Genomic DNA, 19,623 nt, shown 5'->3' on the forward strand with positions numbered 1-19,623 from the left:
AAAAGTAATAATTATTATTTTCAGAAAATTTGGAAAATGTAGAGGAATTCAAAGAAAAATAAAAATCACTCACCATTCCATCTTCCAGGAGTAACTGGTGTTATCATTTGGCATAGTCCTTGTAGACTTTTATCTCTGAGGGTACATACGTGTGCTTTTTTTCCCTGATAGTAAAATGGAGGTCAAACTGTACAGTACTGTGTATTCTGCGTTTAGGCTATTTTAATGGCTTCCCCAGTGCCTACAGGAAAAGGAACTACTCCTTGGTCTACACTCAGCACCTTCGTAACTGTTTCCAACCTGCTCTTCTGGCCTTATCCAACCTTGCCTCTACAATCAGATGGGTTAACTCATTTGGACCTGCCTGTGCTCCATTACTAGTTCTATTACCTCACCTAGAATGACCTTCCTATTCTCTCCACATCCCAGAGGCTAGTCACCTTTTAAAGCCTAGACACACAGCATCTCCCCCATGCGGTCTCCCTGGAAACCAATGCAAGTGACTTCCTCCCTTCCAAATCCCCCCAGCTGCCTCTTGGCCTGGGCATGCTTTCCTCCAGATGGCTCAGTCCTCACATCATTTAGGTCTTCAATCCTTGAAATGAACTTCCTGATACATATACAACATATGATACATACAAATGCAACTCCATTTGTATCCCAACCACCCCATTTCCCTTTCCTGCTTTCTTTTTCTTTTTTCTTTTTCTCTTTTTAAAAAAAATAATTTATTTATTTTTCTTCAGAGCACTTATATTACCTGATATTTGATGTGTTTTGACTTTATATTTTTTTGATGGATCAATGGGGTTTCTACCACCACAAAACTGTAAGCTCTATGAAAACAGGATTTTTTTCCTCTTTTGTTCAGTGATGTATGCTTAGTGCCTAGAATAGTGACTGTCACATAGTAGATGCTCCATAAATATTTAAGTGAAAGAAGAAAGAAATTCATGTTAATCATTTGGAACTTAGGGTGTCATTTTGTATTTTTCATGAACGTGCACATTATTTCCCCTCAAAAAGTGTATACATATTGTCTATTAGTGAGAATGGAAACTTCTTAAGGCAGGGACCTATGTATTTCTATCTTTTATATATCTATTTTCCTTTAGGTCCTTAGTATAGTATCTTGCATATAGAAAGAATTCTAGAAAGTACGTTCCATGAGGATGGGGATCTTTGCTTTGATCACTGATGTATGCCCAGTACCTAGAACAATGCTGTCATATAGTAGGCACTGAAAACCACTTGCTAAGTGACTCGGCCTGAGTCATGAATTGATACTGTTTTTATAAAGGCCCCTCCCTCCTCACTGCGTTCAAACATCTCCAGGAAGGGACTCAATGCTTCAAGCTGCATTATAAAGTCATTGTCTTCAGTCTTCTTCTAGGGGAAACATTTTAAAATGCAAATACTTTGTGGGTTTCTGGTTTCAGTGGGAATAAGGCAACAGCTTAGTTCTGAATCTGCTTTCCCTCTTGGAAACCCCCTAGAGCAACAAGGAGAATACAAAAACAAAGCCCATAAATGACATTTTCAGTGAAACTAGAAGTCAGAGAAAACCCTGTAAACTCCATATGAAGAATAAGTTTTACCAAAGATAGAGCCAGGAGTGAAGCCTAAGCAAGAAGTTGCAGCAATAGCACACTGTTAAGTGAAAAATGAAAAGCTCAGAAGAGTATCTATAGTTGTTCCTTTCCTGTAAGAAGGAAGCGGATATAGGTACTTACATAGATATTTGCTTATATTTGCCAAAGGAAAATCAGGAAAGATAAACTAGAAACTTAAGGGACTGGTTTCCTAAAGGGTGGGAGGGGATGGGCTGGAAAGAAGGGGACATGGGAAAAGGGTAGCTGGACAAGGAGGGATGACACTCTGTGAGTGTAATTTTTGTACAGCTCTGACTCTTAGAATCATAGTACTATTTCACACACTTAATGAGTAAACAATGAAAAGCAAGCAGACAGTGGGAGAAACACAAAATGGAATAATACAAACACTAACAAACAAACCTACTGTGTTACAAACAAATAACATACCCACACTGACCGGGCGGGAAAGAAAAGACCTAACTTAAGTAACTGGAAAACAGCGTCTTGGATTAGTTACTCTGAGGCCAACGCAAAAGAACGGTACACGTGCTCGCAGCTATCTCGTTAGTAAAAGTAGGTCAGTTCTCTGTCACCAGGATCTGGACTGGGAATTCTGAAACTCTTTTAAGCACTTACTAGAATTGCATAAATAAGTGAATAGATAGTAGATAATGAAAGCTGGGATCTCTTTGTTAGAGAAAGAAGTTATGAATAAAGAAAAGGGAAGGTTAAAGTGAACCCTGCAGAACTGGATTGGAATCAGAGATGTCACTGTGAGCTCCTGGTTTTTATTACACATACAGGTAGATAAATACATAAATATAGATATGTGTGTGAGGTGGGATAGAGTCCATACATACACTTCCATACATACACTTCTGTCTAGTGAGAGGACCAAGAATCACTGACGTCTAGCACACAGATCTTGGTTTCTAAACACCATTCTTCAAAAAAAAAAGGAGCCAAGGCTCCTTGCAGAAATGGCTGATGCTGGGGCTGCTGCAGGGAAAATACAAACTTAGCCTGGAATGTCTTGTGGTGCCAGAAAGTAGGGAAATGCTCAAAAAAACCTGGAAGTGGTGATACTTATTGAAAGAATACAGGAGCCCACCTGAAGGAGCTTCTAATGGCCCAAACTGAAACAGTTAAGCAACAAAATAATGATAGTATGAGGTTTTAATCCAGACTTAAATAAACAAGTAGCCATGCGTCCATGAGTGATTATTTACATCGAATGGAATAACTAATCATATGGTACAATTCTTCACTTTTCCCCTCTTGAGCAATTCTTCTATCGCCCATGATACACTTTATCACTTATTTATTTATCATGATACAGTTATCAGTTTTTGTGTGTATGACCATGGAGCCTGGTCTCACATGTTTCACACGGTAGGTGCTCAGTAATTATTTATTACTAAACGAGAAAGAGATTTCTCAACTTGGACTTGCAGAGGAAAGAGGAAGCTTATCTGCTTGAAACCTCATTTCAGGTTATTTTCACATCTCTCTCTTTTTTGGGGGTGGGGTGGGGGACTTATTAACTTTCAGCTGGAACAGTCGCCTCTTCATAAAAATTTAGAAGACCATGTGTATTTTCTGATGAATTATACCTGGGGTAAGAAGAGTAAAAGTAAACCACAGAATGTCAGCGAACTTTCAGTGAATGATCAATAGTATAGCCTGTTTCATTTTCAGGGGTTGAAGTTTCCTCTGATGCTGCTGCTGATACAAACTGCGCCTGCCAAATGCTATACTGTCTCATTTAAAAATCTTGCCATTGATTTGAAAACAAAGCAGGAAGGATTTGTTTATATTCCTTTGCCCTACCATAGACTGACTATCTCTTGGCTGCCTCACGCCACGAGGCCTGGCTGGGACTCGACAGGGCTGTGGATGATGAGGGGAGCTCTATCTCGGCAAACCACACAGGCATCCATATAAAAGTCCTCGAAATAGTGTAGTGTCTTCCAAAGTCTTGTTTCTTAGGGTTTCTTTTGTTCCATTTTTCTCTCATCAGATAGATAGGAGTGAATACTCCAGATACCACCTCTGGGGAGACTTCTGTGACGACCATTCAAATACTATCGCCAGTTAGACTCCTTTCTGAGAGGTGCATGGGAAGCCAGCATCTGGAGATACATGATACGTGAAATCTCACCATTTTTTTTTTTTTTTTTTTGCAGTACATGGGCCTCTCACTGTTGTGGCCTCTCCTGTTGCGGAGCACAGGCTCCGGACGCACAGGCTCAGCGGCCATGGCTCACGGGCCTAGCCGCTCCACAGCATGTGGGATCTTCCCAGACCAGGGCTCGAACCCATGTCCCCTGCCTCGGCAGGCGGACTCTCAACCACTGCGCCACCAGGGAAGCCCGAAATCTCACCTTTTGAAATGAGATGGCAGAAGATCCTTCAGGCTACCTTGCTGTTGTCAGCCATTAGGTATCGAGCAGCTGGACAACTTTGAGTTTGCGCGTTTCAGGTGGTATTCGGTTTTATAAATGTGACTTTGAGAAAAATTTTACACAACTTCAAGGGATGATGCATTTTCTTTGGTAAAGTAGCCCAAAGCTTTCAAATGGTGATAAATCATCTGAGAGCATTAGTGGGTTTGAAAAGCAACATTTATTAGCTAATGCTGCCATTTCTTTTCCCACCCAGATTTCCTTTCAAAGAAAATTTATTGCCATGTCTCCCTGACTGAAATATCTCCCCAAACACAACTGGATCAAAAATATAGTCAATCCATTGTTTCTACCTGCCTTAATAACTAAATTGAATTGACTAGATCGTTGATTCCATTGATTTTGAAGAAGTCTTTTAAGTTGGCTGGAAAAAAAATTAAGCTGGAAACGATCTGAGTCAGTGACCACGTAAAAACATGACCTGTGTTCTTTGCAGACTAACTTTCAGTCTTTATTGATGTATCTAATTTGGAAAGTTATTTCTTTTTTCCTTGAGAAGGATAATTGTTTTAATGACACCAAAATGCCTTATTTCTCTGGAAGCTTTTGTAGTCTTTAAGATCCAGATTCTATGTCACAAAATCATACATTTTCAGATTTCCTTTTAAAATAAAAAGAATGCGTTCATTTTTGACTGGGAAAAAAGTGAAAAGTAATTCCTAATTACTCTTGATTCTAGCATAAGAATAGCATAAATCAATTTCTGGCATTTTAAATCATTGAGTTGCATTTTGCTGAAGACTTAGATTTTTTTCTAACTATTTATGTTTTGCACATGTAGAGTTGAATCTCTGCTCCTGGCACTAGGAAAATATCTGTAGATTCAGGGAATCAAGGAATAGATTTCTTAGACATTCCTGTTTCAGCATAAAGAGAAGAAAGTTTAGTTTGTTACTAAATAAACCAAGAAAAATGTTAAAATCAGTTAATTTAAAACCATGGTTCTTGAGGTGGAGTAAAGAGTCTGACTCCATGTTCGATGCTTGATTGCTGACAGCTTTTATACCCACATCTGGGCAAGCCAATATGGAAGCTGTGGACTCCTGCCCTTGGTGCCAGCAACTTTCATCATGGCCCTACACTCTAACCACAATAAAAACCAAAGCCACTCACTCCTTTCACTCAAGCCATTTCAGACCAGCTTGGGTGTCTGCCCTGGCTCCCCAGAAAGCCACATTATGTGAATAATAAACCTTTCAGACCTTTACAGTACATGGGTTGCATGAATAATCTCAACATCTGAACCAATTGTGTGTGTAGCTGTCTGAGGGCAACCAAAAAATGATTGGTGTTATGAGCAGGATGGTCTAGGTGATGACTATCTCTTCTCTGGCTTTTGGTTTGCTAACTGGCTAATAGTGAGCATGCACTCTGAGCTCCTGCCTGCTGGCTAGTGTATGCTTTGAACTGTCCCACTTTATACTACATTTGCCAAGTCCTACTGAACTTCTGTTATAGATTTCACTGACCCAAGTTGTTGGAAGTTTTGATAAGTGGTGCTTAGGGACAGGAGGAAAAGACTGGGTCTTTCTCTTATTTCCTTTTCTTTCTTTCTTTCTTTCTTTCTTTCTTTCTTTTTCTTTCTCTCTTTTTCATTTGATATATGTATGTATTGCAAAATGATTACCACAATAATTAGTTAACATTCATTAGCTCACATAGTTACATTTTTTTTTTCTGGTAATGAGAACTTTTCAGATCTACTCTTGTAGGAACTTTCAAATATTCAGTACAGTATGGTTAACTGTAGCCACCAGGCTGTACTTACATCTCCAGAGCTTACTTATCTCACAACTGGAAGTGTGTACCTTTTAACAACTTTCACCCATTTCCCCCAGCCCCTGCTCCCCACCAATCTATTCTCTGTTTCTGTGAGTTTGGGTTTTTTAGATCCCACATATAAGTGAGACCATACAGTATTTGTCTTTCTCTGTCTGATTTATTTCACATAGCAAAATGTCCTCAAGGTCAATTCATGTTGTCAAAAATGGCAGGATTTCCTTCTATTTTTAGGCTGAATAACATGCCATTGTGCATATATACCACATTTTCTTTATCTATTCATCTGTCAATGGACACTTATTATTGCCATGTCTTGGTTATTAAGTGGCCATGGGCCATGTGTTTTGTCCTGGATCTATCTATGAGTCTTGTACTAAACTGTGTGTCTCAATTTCAGCATAAGCAGTACTTGATACTGGACTGAGCGGAATGACTCTTACCCTGTGATCATTGGATCTGTCTCAAGTAGGCATTGGGCTTTGTTCTGTCTCAAGGGAAAGGCTCTATTCTGGGCAGTATATGGCTTATCAGGTGATCACTCACATGAGGAAGAGTAGTCACTATGTGGAGTGCTGAGGTCCATACTCCAAAAAGCCCATGGCTCATTAGGACGCTACAAAATGATTCTTCTGCTGCTGCCCAGGCCTCTGTCATCAAGAAGATTGTGATCCTCTGGATTTTAGGGAATGCACCCATATCCCGGACTCTTAAGAATGGCAGCCCTAATGCTTTACCCCATGCCCTTTAAAGGATGCAAAGACACCATTGCCCTATGGAACACCTGCAAAATGGATAGACAAAGACTCTGGGTTTGATTGAGTGCTTCAGCTTATCAACACAGCAAAGGGTTAAGCCCAGGGTCCCTAAACTCAGTAGAGCAACGGGGGAGGTCTTTTACCCTGATGATACTGATTTGGCGATCCCTGGAGGAAGAAATTTGTCAATGTGAGCAGGGTAGAGCTTCCCAAAGCGTATCTCGTAACCATCAAAACAAACCAGAACAAAACACCTTGACCCAAGGACAGGAAGCAAAAATTAAAACAGACAAAAAAGAAAGAAACCAAAACTAAAAAAGGTAAAAGGGGTGTCATTTGGCTTTTGCACCTCTACAACATAGGTTTTATGTACACACAATCTTTGCAGACAAGAGTTCAGCCACATCCACTTTTCCCCAGAAACACAGGTCTGACATCCTACTGATGACATTCTCCAAGGAGATTAACTGAACACACCCATTCAGGACCTACAATTACAAAGAAGCTCTCACAAGAAGGGATGGCCCATTGCCTTATACAAATTACAAGGTCCAGACACCTCAGTAAAATTTCTGCTAATTATTTGGACACCCACTGATGTGCTCTGTCCCTACACTGTGAGGAAACAACTAATTCCCTCCTAGCATTCCCAAGATTGAAACAGGCCTTTTTAGATTTTAGATGCAACATGTTTCTTATTTCTAAGTTTTAGTTAAGCCCATTCATACTGTCCCACAAATTGGCCTATTTTGAGTGGAGTCTTGTATGAGGAATGCTCTAAAATCCATCTAAATTGCAATGCAACTATTAGTGATCCCCAGAGATCCCTTCACTGTTGAGATTTTAGCAGGCTCCTCTCAAGCCTCCTGGAGTCTCTGGACAACCCATGACGGCCATAAGTTGCCCATGAGCTTCTAGTGCAAGAAACTGCCCTTCTCAGTCCACACCACACACCATTAGGATGGCAACTCTTGGCCATACACTGGACCCTTTGAAGACAGAGGCTCTCATAAGTCCTGAGCCTGTGACTCCCTGCCCCCAGCTGCCCATTACATCTTAGGTCATGGAGGCAGCACCCTTCAGGATTGCCATGGCCACAAAGATTCCCTTATTGACATAAAATGGTACTCACAAGATAGATCCAACTCCTGGCCTTCTAGCATATCCCACTTACAGGAGGAAGTGGTTTCCCCTGTCCTCAATTCCTTGCTGGGTATAATTACACGAAAGGAAGTACCTCTCTTTTGGATCCACTGGCCCCTTGGGAAGCCTCTGGAGATCACCTGAGTAATCCAGAAAGGGAGTCTGTGCACTTTATGGATGGTAGTGTCACCATCACTTGTTATAGTCTGCTAGACACTACTGCTATCCATCCCCTGACTGGGATGTCTCTGATCAAGCACGAGATCTGAAAGTCAGCATAGCAGGCTGAACTTCAGGCAGTTATCTTAGCACTAGAGACTGCCCTTGCCAACAGTCAGCTCCACGTGTACAATTTTAGACTTTTGGCCCATTGCCAATGGTCTGGCTGTCTAGTTCTACCAATATCAACAACAATTCCACATCCAAGGTCCTCCTCTTTGAGGTAAAAAAACTCTGGAAGCTTCTTGTCTCACAGATATCCAAAATATAAATTAAGGCTACACATGTCTATGCATATACTAAAACCATAGAACACAGCCTCACTAACATTTCTTATCCCCTTTGAAGTTCTAGACACTACTGAAGGTTACAAACTGTGATATAGGGAATAATAACCCTCTAAAGATGTCCACATTCTAATCCCCAGAATCTGTGGATATGTTACCTAATAGAAGGGATTTTGCAGATGCAATTAATTTAAAACTCTTGAGATGTGCAGATTATTCCTGATTATGAGCTCAAAGTAATCAAAAGGGTCCTTATAAGAGGGAGGCAGGAGGACCAGAGTCAGGGAAGGAGCTATGAAAGTGGAAATAGAAATCAGAAGATCAGAGAGAGAGCTGCTACACTGCTGGCTCTGAAGGTGGAGGAAGGGGCCACAAAGTGAGGAACATGGCCAGCCTCTAGAAGATGGAAAAAAGCACAGAAACATGTTCTCTTTAGAACCTCTGGGAAGGAACCATCCTTGCTGACACCTTGGTTTTAACCCAGAGACTGATTTTGGACCTCTGACCTCCAGAACTGTAAGATAATGGATTTTTGTTGGTTTAAGCCACTAAGTTTGTGGTAATTTGTTACAGCAGCCATAGGAAACTAATACCCAATGGCACTCACTTCTCAAAGTGCACAATGCTGGACTCTTACTGACCTCATACGGCAGACCTCAAAGAGTGCCATCACTGTTTACTTCAACCAGTCCCAATTCAGTTAAAGGAGACATGACACATTTCCATCATTGGTCAAACATCAGGGGTGAATTTTAATGAAGACTCTGACTCAGGTTTTGATATTTGACTGCTGATATCTTTCAAGTCTTTCTACTACCTCTTCCCCTCTTGTCCCAAATCTGGCAAAGCTGGTAAGAAACCCCCCCACTTTCCCTCCCTTGGGTCAGAAGTTCAAACCACTCAAACCCTGGACTTCAGGTGGAAACTCTCACCTTGGCCTAATTCCCCAACCACAATAAAACTCCCAAACCACTCACCCTGCCCTTTGTTCAAGATATTTTGGACCAGAAGTTACCCTCCTCTCCACAGAGAGCCTCATTACATGAATCATTAACCTTGTCACCCTATCAGTGAGTTTGTGGCATCATCAGTGTCAGCATCCTGACCAATTTTGGTTGGGGGCTTGATCTTGCCTCTGTGGGGTGACCACAAAACACCGGGGTATCTCAGTGTGCCAGATAGGATGCTAAAACGCACATTTTTAAGAGCACTATTCCCCCCCTACCTTTTTTTTTTGAAACTGATTTTATATTAAGATAAGCATGACACTTTGGTGTGAAACAGGAGACTTCAAAGCAACTGATGCCCTCAGGCTTTTTTGAGAATGGGTTCACCCTCTGTTATTAGGGCTGCTTCAAGGGAAAAGACTGAGAAGCACTATTTTAAGAAAACTTGGCTTCAAACCCGAGTCAGACTATTTCAGAAGGAATGCCTAGCAACCGACATTTGAAAACTGATCTAACTTCTCCGGCAGGCAGGCCATCTTGGAGGATATCCAAGTTAAGAACTTCTGAAGGTTTACTTAAATATCAATTAGTGCATGTGTACCTGCACGGAGATTTAAATATTTTGGAGATTACCAACCTAAAAAATTAATTGCCTTTCCTTTCTTTTTTCTATTAGAAAAAATTCATCAAGAATTCATAATAGTGTCTTGAAGACCCTTGGATGACTGCTCCATGAAATGTACGTCTCTCTCCCTGTCTGTGTGTGGAGAGGGGAGAGAGAGATTTATCAGTTGAATTGAGGACAAAAAAATTACTATGCATTGCTGTAGTATATGAAGTACTGTAAATGTATCTGCCAGGTTGCATTTTTCCAAACTAAAACTAAACATTTTTAGAATGCATTTTATCTTTTAAAAAATCACATTTTATGATATTTGCCTTTCTGGAAGCTTCCTTGTAACCAGAATTCATATTAGAAAAGGAGACTTGGGCTTACCTGGTGGCACAGTGGTTGAGAGTCTGCCTGCCGATGCAGGGGATGCAGGTTCGTGTCCCGGTCCAGGGAGATCCCACATGCCGCGGAGCGGCTGGGCCCGTGGGCCATGGCCGCTGAGCCTGCGCGTCCGGAGCCTGTGCTCCGCAACGGGAGAGGCCACAACAGTGAGAGGCCCGAGTACCGCAAAAAAAAAAAAAAGAAAAGAAAAAAAGAAAAGGAGACTTAGAAGACCCCCAGGGAGCTAGAGAGCAGCGTTGAAGGAAGAAGGCGTGTTCCACCAGGCACAGAGCTTTCCCACCGGAGAAGGTGGCCGCGGAAGCAGCGCCCCTGGAGACAGTTCACCAGGCTCGCTGGAGAAGGAGAAGCCCCACAAGCAGCACAGCCTACGTGTTTTACTCCCGAACATACTAATCATTGCTTTAAAATGCTCTGTTCTGCCGCTACTCTATCTTAGTCGTGACCGGAAATGGCACAGAGGGGAAAGGGAAGTTGGAGAAAGGATATAAAATCCCTTCAAACGACTCAGTTGCTTTCCCGGGCTTTCTGTACTAAGTAGAGCACGTTTGACCTTTATGACCTACCTCAAATCCTACTTGCTATATGCCTTTTCCTGATCATCCAGTCTGCAGCTTAAAGAAATGTCTCCTTTGTTTGTGCCCCTAGGTGTTTCTTGCCTGTTCCATTCACCTGGTAATTATTCAGCCATTCCCATGTGACTCCTAAGTTTTCTGTGTTCTTTACCTTATTAGATGTTAAACTTTATATCCTCATTCTGAATAAAGTCTCACTGAAGGCAAAGACAACATCTTAACGTTGTTTTTATCCTCGACATAACCTATTTGAGTGACTTCAAACAGCAGCTGCTCCATAAATATATCGATATGTTGGATGAATGAATGTTGATCAAGTTTTGGCTTATTGGATATTTTCAAAAGGATACTTGCATCCCAGGGAACTTCTGATGAGTACCAGTGAGTCTGACTAGAGAAAAGACCATTAGTATTGAAAGGACTTGCATATACACAGTTTATTCAATCTAAAATATATTTATTGAATGATTTCTATGTGCTAGATATACTATGCTAGGTCTGGAGAATTCAAAGATCACTAAGAAATGGTCACAATGTCAAAGACCTCACAACATAATAGGGAGACAGAGACACAAATTGGCAATGGCATAAGTTCTAAGATAGAGGGGTGGACACAGGGATTTATAAATAAAAGGAAATCTTTGAAGGAAAGTTGTGGGATGGTAAGCTTTGTCTTGATCATCCAAAAAACTGACACAGTAAGAAGGCTCAACCAAACTCATTTCTTGACAAATACTAGATTATGCTACCTATTGTTTCAGTTTTTCACTTTGCATCCCAATGCTCTACTGTTGTTTACAGATTCAGTCTCACTCAACTACTGTTTTGTTTTCATAAACAAAAATATTTTTTAATATTTAAAAGGTTGACTTTTTCACAGGGATCAATCATGCTTCCTTTTTTTCTTTTTTCCCTGAGTGATTTTGTCTAATTGGTTATGGAATGCTATGGAAACACCCCCCTCCCCTAAACAAAGACCATGCAAGTTATAATACATTTTTATTTCTTAATTCCAGTGGTAGAAAGGTGAATGATTTCCCAGTAAATCTGTGCTAATAAAGAAGATTTTTAGAGTTTTTTTCAATCTTGATTTACTATGTTTGAGACAGGTTTAGTATGGGATCCCCTTGACATATGACTCTGGTAATTAAGTGAGACATCAAGTCCTCAAAAGATCAACTTTAGAGTGAGGGTGTTAACATGAAGTACCATCAATTGCTGAGCCCATTTATTGATTGTATTGGGTTGTACATGGACTAATATTGTTTACATTGAGAGTGAGATGACTGTGTCTAATCAGAACAAAGGGCACACAGGCATATCTCTGTTTTGTGACCCATAATTACCTTTTAGAAGGACACTAAGCAAATTGCTGCCAGCGTTCTTTGTATTGGGAAAATAGGGCACTCCCCCACCCCCTCATTTTTTTGTTTTTGTTAACACCCTGTATTCTTGCAATGCAAGGGTGCTTATGTGGAAGAAACTGCTGGTTTGGTAGGGGAAACATATGTTTTCAAAAATAAAGCCTAGGCATTTTTTATTAAAAAGTGCTTTTTACAACAGCAGCATAATCTGCAGATGGAGCGCTGATATGGTCATCTTGCTGGCTGTTAAAGAGTTTATTCTACATTAAATTGACTCCCGAGGGCTGCATTTTTCAGTGCTCTTATGACCACCAACCTTTCTTATTGAGAAGGTCAATAGGCCTGATATGAAGTCTTGTAAATCATCAACTCACTCTTTCTGTAATATTTAATGTGTCCCAGTTCACATGCCTTAAAAATTATAAACCACTGTACATAATGTATATCAACCAAATAAATCAGCTGCTATAAATATAGGTTTTCTTTTGGTTCTGGACAGATTCATCCCATTGCATTTCACAGGTTTTAAATGCTTTTAGTTCAACAGACAGGATCTCTTTCAGTGTTCAGGCATTAGAGAGCTGGAATGCAATCTGTTTTAAATACTTTATGTGCACAACTGACCCCAAAGCATTGAAAATAGCTCCCTGAAATTCTAAAGAATATAGAGATAAAACAATGGATGTGTTGTTAACCACCATGTCACTAGTTGATGGAACAATACGGAAGTTTTATTTTGGTTATAGGAAAGAGGAAGATAAGAAGGCACTGAAGTGCACATTGTGTGGATTCTTTACATGTGGCATGAAGGAGAACGACAGTCCACCAAGCTCTTCTCTGGTTGGGCTTGAAAACTCCTGGTCTGTCCTCTCTTTGTTTTCTATGAAACCTGGTTCTGCATGTATATCTTTTATTAATAGGTCAGAATAAACTAGATACTTATAAAAATATGGGCCAATTAATGGGTTATTAGTATTAACTCACTCCTACTTCTTTGCAATTTCCTTATATTTTTAATTGATTGAACAACAAAAAAGTCTGCAGAAACTTGTGACATTGCTGACAGCTTTCCACATGCTTTCCCAGCCAGTGTGTCTTGAGTGACTTTCGTTTTTGTTTTCAGAGTAGTTTGTTATGAATTTATTTCTTAAGCTATAAACACAGTAAGCCCTGCTTCCTGGTCCTACAGGATGGATGCAATAAAAAGAGAAGAGAGAATACAGATGTGCATAGGAAGGGAAGACAGCAGGTCTGGAAGCAGAAGGCAGAGATTCTGGTCCTAATTCTGTCACTGACTATGTCAATAAGCGAAGGCATTTAATTTCTCAAATATAATTCCATATTTGCAAATTTGCCTACATGCTAAAATTTATTTGTAACCCACAAATCAATACTCATGGCACTTATATTGTTATTCGTGGACAGGCACAGAGCAATGAAAAACTTGTCACCCTAAGCACATGTTCCCTGCTGAGATCAAACAAGGTTTCAGCTCTTATGCTGTAAACAAGTGTCTTCTCATGCTCTATTAAGTGTCACATTTTGTTCCAAGTTTTGCTTTTTTGTTGGTGACTTTTCTTTTCAAAATAGCCCCCGAGCATAGTGCTCAATGCTGTTTTGTGTTCCTAAGTGCAAGAAGGCTATGATGTGCTTTCTGGAGGAAATATGTGTGTTAGTTACATTTCATTCAGACATGAGATATAGTGCTGTTGGCCCTGAGTTCAATGTTAATTATGCAACAATATATATTAACTGAAGTGTCTCTAAAGAGAAACACACACAAAACAAGGCAATGTATTGACTGATTGATGAAAATGTGCCCAGAGGCTCACAGGAACCTAACCCTGTGTTTCCCTTAGGAACAGTGGTTTAGTATTCACAGATTCAGTGTTCGTGGTGGCTTGGTAGGATGTAACTACCATGAATAATGCTGTTCGACTGCATAATTGTTTTGTAAAGAAAAATGGTAATACCAGCATCTCATGATGTTATAGTAGTTCATCTCAGAATTTTGAGATGGAAAGTGTCAGTCAGGAAAACATATGCCACTCTCTGTATTTCAAATGAAAAATATTTTAATAAGGAAAGTAGAGTCTTAAACAATGTTTAGAAAGTCTGTAGGAACAAAGGGCAAGGAAGCATCCAGCAAGATTATCAGCCTGAAGCATTAAAGAGGGTAGTTTTTAAAAGCTTCCCTGGAAGCTGCTCTAAAGAGCTCAAATCTGCTTGCAGCTGCCTCTGGAGAACAGTGGCTTTTCCTTTTCCACTTTTCAAATCCCAAGTAAGTGTCTCTTATTATTTAACCTGGAACCATTCAGAGAAGAAATACTAAAAACTGTTGTTCCTGGCTCCTTTCCTGAGATCTCAGAATAAAGTGATAGTGACTTTGGGTTGCCAAAAGACAGTTTAGAACAAGTAGTAGTAGTAGTACTAGTAGTAGTAGTTGTAATAATAATAGTAAAAAAAAAGATAGTCTAGCTCTAGTAATAAGATAATCAGGTTATAGTGATGTAAAGCTGCATCTTCTATCATAGCTATGTCAAAGCCCTAGTGACCATTTACAGAAGTTCCTCTCTGTCCACATACATAGAACCTTCAAGACCACAGTTACACCTTGGCTTCAGAGCACAGGTCAGAATTTACCAGAACCCAGGTGCTTTTCCTTCTTCTAGTCTCTTATGTGAGGGTCTGGTTGTATCTCTTTTAAATTCTCAAAACATAAAAAGATGTGATTGCACCACTTTCTGCAGACAGTGGAGCTACTTGGCCACTTGTTCATCTGCTTGATGGCAGCTACTCTCAGTGGTGTCGAGGGTCAGACACCCATTCTTTGGAGGGAAAAACATTTGATGCTTCAAGGATGATTTGCTCTCCTGAGGGTGAGTAAGTATAACAATGGGCAATAGCTTAATAAATTTGTTATACTAGATACTTCTTAGCATTACAAAAGGGAAGAAATTTCAAGGTCAATGGTAGAGATGTCTGGGGGCAGAGGAGGGTCACTGTGGTTAGTAGAGAAAGGCTTGGTCTAGAAATGATCAGACCTGAGTTTTTGTTCCAGTGCTTTGACAGCTAACTAACATAAAAACCATCATATGTTTTAAACACAGGATTTGAAGTCCTGATATGTCCTCTTGGGGCTTTTGAATATTACTTCTGAAAGGTCACTTAAACCTATGGTTTGATTGCAATTTATAATTCCCTTAAAAAAATTAAAAGAATGACTTCGGTATAAATGCCTAGGTAACCCCCTCAAAGTAAGTGATAAGGGATGGGCTTTTTCAAAGCCTTTAGTACCAAGATGATGGATTCTGGAATAAATGAAAACTTGTTCAAATTTTAATTTTTAAAAAGAATAAGTTAGTTGGTTTTCCCTAGATCAGTGAGTGATGAGAGGTGTTGTTTTTTTCTTGAGATTTGCTCAAGATTGCTTCAGAATTCAGAAGGTAACTTTAAGTCAAATATTTTGGTTGCATTACAAAGTGTCTCCACATGAGATCGGCTATCATGGAGAAGCTGAGCTGTAACTGAGCCTCCTTCTCACCATCTTTCAGTGTGAGAAGGCCACTGATTCCAGTTGTTTCCATTATAGAATCATAACTGGCTTCCTTTCATGGCTGATTACATTTTTATAGTTACTGTATATATATATTTATGCAAATCCCTGTTCCTGGAAAGTTTCAGCTCAACTGATAAAAGCAGTCATTTTGATTTCCATCCTTTTATAAAGGAATGATAAAGGCAGCCTAGGAAGTGTTGATTATTGAAGTAAAACAGTAGCTCTAAGTTCTTTGACTTTCCAGGCTTGTCCTTTAATAGAAAATAATGCTGTAAATAGAAGTGAGCCTGTTACCTTGAAACAATTCAAGGATTAAATTAAACAAAAACTCCCCTGGGTTTCTGCATGAAAGCTATTGAATTTGACTGCAAACAAGCACAAAACACTTCCAAAAATTTTTTTTCTTATCCTTCCCCATTGCAGAGTCCTTGGTTTAGGTTATTTGATGATAATGGATCTCCATTGACCTAAATAACTGGTATATTTAAATACTCATTTCATTTAAAAATAAGTATTCAAATACCTATTTCATTAAAAAATATGTTGAGAAAAAATGTAACGGCTTGTTCAACAATCCTTCTTTTTTTTTCCTATAATTTTTTGTTGCATCTTTTTTTTTAACATCTTTATTGGAGTATAATTGTTTTACAATGGTGTGTTAGTTTCTGCTTTATAACAAAGTGAATCAGTTATACACATACATATGTTCCCATATCTCTTCCCTCTTATGTCTCCCTCCGTCACACCCTCCCTATCCCACCCCTCTAGGTGGTCACAAACCACCTAGCTGATCTCCCTGTGCTATGAGGCTACTTCCCACTAGCTATCTATTTTATGTTTGGTAGTGTATATATGTCCATGCCACTCTCTTATTTTGTCACAGCTTACCCTTCCCCCTCCCCATATACTCAAGTCCATGCTCTAGTAGGTCTGTGTCTTTATTCCTGTCTTACTGCTAGGTTATTCAAGACCTTTGTTTTTTCTTCTTAGATTCCATATATATTTGTTAGCACATGGTATTTGTTTTTCTCTTTCTGACTTACTTCACTCTGTATGACAGACTCTAGGTCCATCCACCTCATTACAAATAACTCAATTTCGTTGTTTTTTATGGCTGAGTAATATTCCATTGTATATATGTGCCACATCTTCTTTATCCATTCATCTGTTGAAGGACACTTAGGTTGCTTCCATGTCTTGGCTATTGTAAATAGAGCTGCAATGAACATTTTGGTACATGACTCTTTTTGAATTATGGTTTTCTCAGGGTATATGCCCAGTAGTGAGATTGCTGGGTCGTATGGTAGTTCTATTTGTAGTTTTTAAGGAACCTCCATACTGTTCTCCATAGTGGATGTATCAATTTACATTCTGACCAACAGTGCAAGAGTGTTCCCTTTTCTCCACACCCTCTCCAGCATTTACTATTTCTAGATATTTTGATGATGGCCATTCTGACTGGTGTGAGATGATATCTCATTGTAGTTTTGATTTGCATTTCTCTAAGGATTAATGATGTTGAGCATGCTTTCATGTGTTTGTGGGCAATCTGTATATATTCTTTGGAGAAATTTCTATTTAGGTCTTCTGCCTATTTTTTTATTGGGTTCTTTGTTTTTTCATAATTGAGCTGCATGAGCTGCTTGTAAATTTTGGAGATTAGTCCTTTGTCAGTTGCTTCATTTGCAAACATTTTCTCCCATTCTGAGAGTTGTGTTTTGGTCTTGTTTATGGTTTCCTTTGCTGTGCAAAGCTTTTAAGTTTCATTAGGTCCCACTTGTTTATTTTTGTTTTTACTTCCACTTCTCTAAGAGGTGGGTCAAAAAGGATCTTGCTGTGATTTATGTCATAGAGTGTTCTGCCTATGGTTTCCTTGAAGAGTTTGATAATGTCTGGTCTTACATTTAGGTCTTTAATCCATTTTGAGCTTATTTTTTGTATGGTGTTAGGGAGTGTTCTAATTTCATACTTTTACATGTACCTGTCCAGTTTTCCCAGCACCACTTATTGAAGAGGCTGTCTTTTCTCCACTGTATATTCTTGCCTCCTTTATCAAAGTTAAGGTGACCATATGTGTGTGGGTTTATCTCTGGGCTTTCTATCCTGTTCCATTGATCTATCTTTCTGTTTTTGTGCCAGTACCATACTGTCTTGATTACTGTAGCTTTGTAGTATAGTCTGAAGTGAGGGAGCCTGATTCCTCCGGCTCCATTTTTCATTCTCAAGATTGCTTTGGCTATACGGCATCTTTTGTGTTTCCATATAAATTGTGAAATTTCTGTTCTAGTTCTGTGAAAAATGCCAGTGGTAGTTTGACAGGGATTGCATTGAATCTGTAGATTGCTTTGTATAGTAGAGTCATTTTCACAATATTGATTCTTCCAATCCAGGAGCATGGTATATCTCTCCTTCTATTTGTATCATCTTTAATTTCTTTCATCAGTGTCTTATAATTTTCTGCATACAGGTCTTTTTTCTCCTTAGGTAGGTATATTTCTAGATATTTTATTCTTTATGTTGCAATGGTAAATGGGAGTGTTTTATTAATTTCACTTTCAGATTTTCCATCATTAGTGTATAGGAATGCCAGAGATTTCTGTGCATTAATTTTGTATCCTGCTACTTTACCAAATTCATTGATTAGCTCTAGTAGTTTTCTGGTAGCATCTTTAGGATTCTCTATGTTTAGTATCATGTCATCTGCAAACAGTGACAGCTTTACTTCTTCTTTTCTGATTTGGATTCCTTTTATTTCCTTTTCTTCTCTGATTGCTGTGGCTAAAACTTCCAAAACTATGTTGAATAAGAGTGGTGAGAGTGGGCAACCTTGTCTTGTTCCTGATCTTAGTGGAAATGCTTTCAGTTTTTCACCATTGAGGACGATGTTGACTGTGGGCTTGTCATATATGGCCTTTATTATGTTGAGGAAAGTTCCCTCTATGCCTACTTTCTGCAGGGTTGTTATCATAAATGGGTGTTGAATTTTGTTGAAAGCTTTCTCTGCATCTATTGAGATGATCATATGGTTTTTCTCCTTCAATTTGTTAATATGGTGTATCACGTTGATTGATTTGCATATATTGAAGAATCCTTGCATTCCTGGAATAAACCCCACTTGATCATGGTGTATGATCCTTTTAATGTGCTGCTGGATTCTGTTTGCTAGTATTTTGTTGAGGATTTTTGCATCTATGTTCATCAGTGATATTGGCCTGTAGTTTTCTTAGTGACATCTTTGTCTGCTTTTGGTATCAGGGTGATGGTGACCTCCTAGAATGAGTTTGGCAGTGTTCCTCCCTCTGCTATATTTTGGAAGAGTTTGAGAAGCATAGATGTTAGCTCTTCACTAAATATTTGATAGAAGTCGCCTGTTAAGCCATTTGGTCCTGGGCTTCAGTTTGTTGGAAGATTTTTTAATCACAGTTTCAATTTCAGTGCTTGTGATTGCTCTGCTCATATTTTCTATTTCTTCCTTGTCCAGTCTCAGAAGGTTGTGCATTTCTAAGAATTTGTCCATTTCTTCCAGGTTGTCCATTTTATTGGCATAGAGTTGCTTGTAGTAATCTCGCATGATCCTTTGTATTTCTTCAGTGTTAGTTGTTACTTCTCCTTTTTCATTTCTATGTCTATTGATTTGAGTCTTCTCCCTTTTTTTCTTGATGAGTCTGGCTAATGGTTTATCAATTTTGTTTATCTTCTCAAAGAACCAGCTTTTAGTTTTACTGATCTTTGCTATCGTTTCCTTCATTTCTTTTTCATTTATTTCTGATCGGATCTTTATGATGTCTTTCCTTGTGTTATCATTGGGGTTATTTTTGCTATTCTGTCTCTAATTGCTTTAGGTGCAAGGTTAGGTTGTTTATTTGAGATGTTTCCTGTTTCTTAAGGTGGGATTGTATTGCTATAAACTTCCCTCTTAG

This window comes from Mesoplodon bidens (assembly GCF_964165515.1).
Source record: "Mesoplodon bidens genome assembly, chromosome: 11".
Lineage (NCBI taxonomy): Eukaryota > Metazoa > Chordata > Mammalia > Artiodactyla > Ziphiidae > Mesoplodon > Mesoplodon bidens.